General features: G+C 41.2%; 1 non-coding gene across 1 annotated transcript; it reads left to right on the plus strand.

The window, feature by feature from the left end:
• Positions 1-285: 285 nt before the first annotated feature.
• On the plus strand, positions 286-359 carry Trnat-ugu. Its single transcript has one exon. It is a non-coding gene; the product is annotated as a tRNA-Thr (tRNA).
• Positions 360-6,228: the final 5,869 nt, after the last annotated feature.

A 6,228-nucleotide genomic window follows, 5' to 3' on the forward strand; every position in this document is an offset into this window, starting at 1 on the left:
ATTCAATACCTCCTCATTAAATGATGACTAACTGAAACCCTCAGCTGCCGACAGGTGTTGTTGATATACCTCAATGTGGACAGCTGAAAATGTGTGCCCTGGGACTCGAACCCAGGATCTCCTGCTTACATGGCAGACACTCTATCCATCTGAGCCACCGAGGACACAAATTGGGCAAATGTCTATAAGGTACATTACATTTGTAGAATTGTGGACAGTTGGGAATGTGAGTCTCACGGGAAGCGTGCAAGGGATAAGTCCCTACTGTCGCGCTATTCATCTGTGTCCTCGGTGGCTCAGACGGATAGAGCGTCTGCCATGTAAGCAGGAGATCCCGGGTTCGAGTCCCGGTCGGGGGACACATTTTCACCTGTCCACATTGAGGTATATCAACGACACCTGTCGGCAGCTGAGGGTTTCAGTTAGTCCTCATTTATTCCAAGGAAAAGCTGCACGGTCAACAACAGTAATCTGTTCTTTCGAGAACAGTTACTGTCGTCATATATATATACCTCCTCATTAGTTATGTGATCTATCCATCTAATCTTCAGCATTCTTCTGTAGCATCACATTTCGAAAGCTTCTATTCTCTTCTTGTCCAAACTAGTTATCGTCCATGTTTCACTTCCATACATGGCTACGCTCCATACAAATACTTTCAGAAACGACTTCCTGACACTTAAACCTATACTCGATGTTAACAAATTTCTCTTCTTCAGAAACGCTTTCCTTGCCATTGCCAGTCTACTATCTACTCAGATATAAATGTTAGTAAAAATGGACCTAATTTCTAGGCTGACTGCAATTACTTCTGCTCTGCTTATGCTTTCATTGAAATGACAGGTAAAAATTAATCTAAAACTTTCGTCGCAAGACTTAACACGCTAATTTGTCTCTTTGTCATCTGTTGTTGGACTGAATTTCCATATTTATGCTTATTTATTAATCTTGGAAACCTGTAGAACACAATGACACACATCTTTCCGAGAGACTTACAACACGCTCAAACAGGTAGCAAGTGGCAAACGCAAATGATCAGTCAAGAATGGCAGAAAGATAAGAGAGGGATCTGACAGAGTCCTCACAAAAAAGAGCAATTTTTGAGAAATCTCGAGGGATATTTATCACTACACGAGATCTTAAGACAATAAAGGGCTCGTCAAAATCAACCGCCAACATTTTTAATGTTTCAGAAGCGTTTCTCTTGTTTGTGCGTCGGTGAGTATTCTAGGCACTCATCGTGCGTACAGGCTGCGATAGCCTACCGCCTCTTTCATGATTCATAAGTTAAATCATATGCTACAAATTTCTGGTAATTTTGGAGAAAGATTACCAGACATAAACCAAAGATTCTTTTCTGACTCCTGCAGTCACTCACGCACAAAATAGTCAAATTGGGCACTAAGCCAGTCTCCTTACGTAATCTGAGCAGGTTTTCACGTTGTATTTTATTTTGTGGGGGAAATTGTCTACCCCGCAAGCTATCTAGGTGTGGTAGAGGGGACTTCCAACACCACTATCATATCCTCACGTTCCTGCTCAATTCGCGAGTGTGACTTGGAAGCGCAGCTGAACGGAATAGGCAGTTTCTTTCAAAGGGGTTATAAGATTAACATAAACAAAAGCCAGGTAAGAGTAATGGAATGTAGTCAAAATCAGGTGATGGTATGGGAATTAATTATAAAATGAGGCACTAAAAGTAGATGTTTTGTTACTTGGGCAGCAAAAAATAACTGATAATGGATATAAAATGCAGAATGGCAATAAAAAGAAAACATTTTTGAAAAAGAGAAATTTGCTAGCACGGAGTATAAATTTAAATTTTAGGAAGTCTCTACTATTGGTGTTTATATGTGAGATGTGGTTTTGTACGAAAGGGAAATAATTCAGACATGAAGAGAATAGAAGATTTCGAATTTTTGTGCGACAGGAGAACGTTGAATATTATATGAAGAGGTAGAGTAACTAATAAGAAGGTACTGAATCGAAGTGCGGAGCGAAAAACTTTTGTGGCACTAGTTGACTGTAAGAAGAGATAGCTTGATATAACACATTGTGATACTTAAAGGGATCGTCAATTTTGTTAATAAAGGGAAATGACTGTGATGCTTTTTGTATTGGGAGACCAACACACGACTACATTAAGCATGTTCATGTGGACGTAGGTTGCAGTTGTTTGCAGAGATAAAAAGACTTACGAGGTATCCACTAATGTGGAAAGATCCGTCAAACCAATGATCGAGTTGATAAGTAGAGAAACACCCTACTGCTTACCTGTTAATATTCGTTAATGCTAATATAACCTGATGAGCAGCGTTGTTTGCTTCGCCTGTCAACCAAAAACGAAAAATGCTTATTTCTGAATGTTACGAAACTACGAGGGCTGATCAACAAAGACTGAGACTGATTTTTTTTCCTGCAGTTTCCGTGATAGTTTCATATTTGTACCATGAATATTTGAAAAGAGCGGGTTTTTATGTGTAAAGTCTATAAGCGGCAGCATTCTCGTATTGATAGATAGGTTGGTAGTAAAGCTCTATTTTGATATACAGGAAATAAAATCCCGTCTGAGGCCTGCGATCATTTTTATGTTAATAATTGGCAACCAGTGCTCTGCAATCGCAATAAAGTCATGAGATGTTAAATTGACTCTTTTATCAGAACATGTTACGCGTTTGGGGATTACACCCATCTTCAGACATCATCACAAACTTCAACTTCTTCCTAACCAACCAGGCATACGGCCTTGACAACTCAAAGCAAGTTTCCAACAACATATGACTATAACTGCGACACAAGCTCTACTTCAAGACTGCTTGTGTCGCAGTTATATTCATATGTTGAGTTGTCAAGGCTTTATGCCTGGTTGGTTAGGAAGGAGTTGAAGTTTGTGGTGTCTGTAGATGGGTGTAATCCCGAAACGCGTAACATGTTCTAATAAAAGAGTCAATTGAACATCTCATTACTTTATTACGATTGTACGGCATTGGTTGCGAATTATTAAGCTCTATTTTGTAGACGCTCTTTGTATTTCGCATATCAGACAATAGAGATGGTGCGAGAAGAGTGCGGCGCAATAAAATTCAAATGGTTCAGATGGCTCTGGGCACTATGGGACTTAACATCTGAGGTCATAAGTCCCCTAGACTTAGAACTACTTAAACCTAACTAACCTAAGGACGTCACACACATCCATGCCCGAGGCATGTTTCGAACCAAAGACCGTAGCAGCAGCGCAGTTCCGGACTAAAGGGCCTAGAACCGCTCGGTCACAACGGCCAGCTGCAATAAAATTCTGTTATCGTTTAAACCATTCAGCCACTGAAACTCATGAACAGCTGCAGTGAGATTTCGGCCAAGATGTACTGCCCCGTGCAACAGTGGTTAGATGGTTCGAGGACTTCAAGGAAGACCGACTCGTCTGTGTTAAGCCTTGTGCTCCGGCTTTTGCTGCAACTGAGGTCAACATCAACACAGTTGCTGTGATTGTCCGTAAGGATCTGCGGTTAACATTACATAACCTCAGTGAAGTACTGAGAATTTCATATGGTAGTGTCTTTACGATTATACATGGTCATCTCCATATGCCCCCTGTTTGTGTCCGATGAGTGCCTTGTCTGTTGAGTACCGAAACATAGGTTGTGCGAATGGAGACAAGCCTTGAGGGACTGGGTATCTTTGCCGATGCAGAAGATTCATCACTGTTGATGAATCATGGTGCATCATTATGATCCAGCACAGTGTGGAAATAGCCAGGTTCTCCAAAACCTGGAAAGGCCATCTGTAGGGAATGATTTACCAGGATGCAATTCCCCTCACACTACTGCTACACCAGCATACTACACGCTATTATTCGCTAAACTGAGGAAGCACATTTCAGGGAAACGTCTAGAACATTCTCGGACTGGGTGGCGACATCATTATGACAATGCGCGGCCTCACGTCACAAATAAAGTAGTGCAGTTTCTGGCTCAATTTAACGTTACCTGAGTACCTCAAAGCCCCGATCGTGCATTCTGTGATTTTTTTATTCCTGTCACTAAAGGCAAAGCTTCGAGGTATTCGATTTGAAAATTGTGAAGCAATGCTCAAGTAAAGTTAGGCGATTATCAAGGACTTGACAGGGAATGGCCTACACCATGTGTTCAAGGGCTGGCACAGATACTATTAAATGCGCATTCAGATAGAAGGGGAGTACTTCGAGAAAGATAATGCAAACGTTGAAACGGAGTAATAAACATCTGTGAAATAATCAATCTCAGTCTTTGTCGATTAGCCCTCGTATAATGTATAACGAGTTATCCACTAAATAAATGAAGAGAGATGTGCCCCAGTGGTCTCAAAATGTGTAAGCCGTTAGGGATTAAATGCAATAGAATAACGTGAAAATTTCAGTAATTGGTTTTCCTTTAATCTAATAACGCACGTAATCTTCTCGTAATTAATCGTCTCTATTTTTCGACACACTCTCTAATCCACTTACATCAGTAATCCTTTAAATTCACAGCGATGAAAAATTGCTGTTGGGAAACACGAAATAATTATCTTGAGAGCTAAAACGGAACGCAGGTGTTGGAAGAGTTTCTTGCTCGCCGCGTAATGCTCCCGGTCTTAAAACAACCACTCAGATATTTTGCGGATAAGAAAAAGAGTAGTTTCATAACTTTCTTTCCTCTGTAGTAAAGTTTGCTGACGATGTACACACACTATTGCGACCGCTAGAAATAATCAAGTTTTGTGTATTTTACTTTCTGTCTTCAGAGAGACATCCAAAAATTATAATGTTGTATTCTCTGTCTGAGAAACACTTAAGAGCTGTCAGTACTCGTATAATCAAATTCGGTATGAACTGTACCAAATATCGCAAGAAAATAAGGTTGATCTATCCGGTAGAAATTCGTGTCTGTTTATGACATTGATTAGATTTTTGCATGTCTCTTTCAGTTCCATTTTTATTAAACTACGCCGTAAAAGATTTAACAACGCATTCAGTATTTTTAGTATACATTTCCAGTCGCTATTGATTATTATACGGTATATTCCCCGTTATATCTTTACTTTACACTTTTTAGCTGTCAATTAATTTGCGGTTAATCTCATTCCCAGCACAAGTTTATTTCATAATTCGTTGCAAAAATGTTACTCTTTTTTCTTAAAGTTGGGCCTGGTTAACTGCGTATTTGGAATCCGAGAGGTCGTGATATCGAATCCCAGTCTCTCATTAACCCTTTAAGTGCCACTAATGAATATACATTGAAGCGCCAAAGAAACTGATATAGGCATGCATATTCAAACATAGACATATGTAAACAGGCATAATAAGGCGCTGCGGTCGGCAACGTCTATATGAGACAACAAGGGTCTGGCGCAGTTGTTAGATCGGTTACAGCTGCTACAGTGGCAGGTTATCAAGATTTAAGTGAGTTTGAACGTGGTGCTATTGTCGGCGCACGAGCCATGGGAATATCAGGAATCCTGTAAAAGATCAAATCTCCCACATCGCTGCGGCCGGAAAAGATCCTGCAATAACGGAACCAACGAAGACTGAAGATAAACGTTCAACGTGACAGAAGTGCAACTCTTCCGGAAATTGCTGCAGATTTCAATGCTGGGTCATCAACAAGTGTCAGCGTGCTAACCATTTAACAAAACATTGGAGTCCAAGGCCCACTCGTGTACGCTTGATGACTGTACGACACAGAGCTTTACGCCTCGCCTGGCCCCATCATCACCGACATTGAACTGTTAATGACTGTAAACATGTTGTTTGGTCGGACGAGTTTCGTTTCAATTTGTATCTAGTTGATGGACGTGTACGGGTATGGAGACAACCTCATGAATCCATGGACACTGCATGGCAGCAGGGGATTGTTCAAGCTGGAGCAGGCTCTGTAATGGTGTGGTGCGTGTACAATTGGAGTAATACGGGACCCCTGATACGACTAGATACGACTGTGACAGGTGACACGTACGTAAGCATCCTGTCTGATCACCTGCATCCATTCATGTCCATTATACATTCCGACAGACTTGGGCAATTCCAGCAGGACAATGCGACACCCCACACGTCCAAAATTGCTACAGAGGGTCTCGAGGAACGCTCTTCCGTTGACCACAAAACTCCTCAGACATGAACATTATTGAGCATATCTGGGACGCCATGTAACATGCTGTTCAGAAGATATCTCCACCCCCTGGCACTCTTACGGATTAATGGACAGCACTGCA

Source organism: Schistocerca piceifrons, chromosome 3 (genome assembly GCF_021461385.2).
Source record: "Schistocerca piceifrons isolate TAMUIC-IGC-003096 chromosome 3, iqSchPice1.1, whole genome shotgun sequence".
NCBI classification, from domain to species: Eukaryota; Metazoa; Arthropoda; class Insecta; order Orthoptera; family Acrididae; genus Schistocerca; species Schistocerca piceifrons.